This window comes from Arachis hypogaea, chromosome 13, assembly GCF_003086295.3.
Source record: "Arachis hypogaea cultivar Tifrunner chromosome 13, arahy.Tifrunner.gnm2.J5K5, whole genome shotgun sequence".
Lineage (NCBI taxonomy): Eukaryota > Viridiplantae > Streptophyta > Magnoliopsida > Fabales > Fabaceae > Arachis > Arachis hypogaea.
The window spans coordinates 124,249,450-124,250,268 of NC_092048.1; the positions used below are offsets into that span (position 1 = coordinate 124,249,450).

General features: G+C 45.7%; 1 non-coding gene across 1 annotated transcript; it reads left to right on the forward strand.

Annotated features, from left to right (window-relative positions):
• The first annotated feature begins 280 nt into the window (after window positions 1-280).
• LOC112739552 (small nucleolar RNA R71) lies at window positions 281-388 on the forward strand. Its single transcript, XR_003170485.1, has one exon. It is a non-coding gene; the product is annotated as a small nucleolar RNA R71 (small nucleolar RNA).
• Window positions 389-819: the final 431 nt, after the last annotated feature.

An 819-nucleotide genomic window follows, 5' to 3' on the forward strand; every position in this document is an offset into this window, starting at 1 on the left:
AATTTGTTGCCCTTGGGTGAGTTGTCGCAACAAAATTGTCATTTCACCAAGGGTCTTGGTCAAAGTAGCATCTCCGGAGGGAGAAACTTCATTCACAGCTTTCGGTTGTGGTCTCCTTGCCCTTGAGTGTTGAGTGGAGTCCACCAAGTCTGATATAACTTTCCATGCTTCCGCAGCGGTCTTGTTCTTGGTCAATGAACCTCCACTTGCGGCATCTAGGAGAAGCTTGTCTTGATGATGCATTCCTTGACAGAAATAACTGATAAGAACCAACTCATCAATCCGATGGTGAGGACAAGCCTCCAGCAACTTCTTGAATCTCTCCCAATACTCATACAAAGTCTCCCCATCCCCGTTGCACAATGCAAGAAATCTCTCTTCGCAACTTGTCTGTTTTCTGGGGAGGGTAGAATTTTTCTAAAAACTCTTTACGCAACAAGTCCCAGTTGGATCTAACTTCACCCGTCTGAGTATAAAACCACTCCTTCGCTTTTTCCTCCAAAGAGAAAGGAAAGGCGAAGCCCAACACTGCAGCTTCATCGGCCCCATGTCTTCTTGTGGTTGCACAAGCAACTTGGAAATCATTGAGATGGTTCAAGGGATCCTCTCCAGGTAGTTCATTGTACTTGGGGAGCAAGTTTATCGTGCTAGAAATGAGCTCAAAATTTGGATCTAAGGCCGGATACAAGATTTGAAGTGGTTGCAAGTTAAGATCAGGAGCTCCGGCCTCCTTCAAGGTGATTCTTCTAGGTGGGTCTGCCATGTCGGTATCACCTGAGTCACTCAAAGACAATTCAGTACTCCCCACAGATGAATATA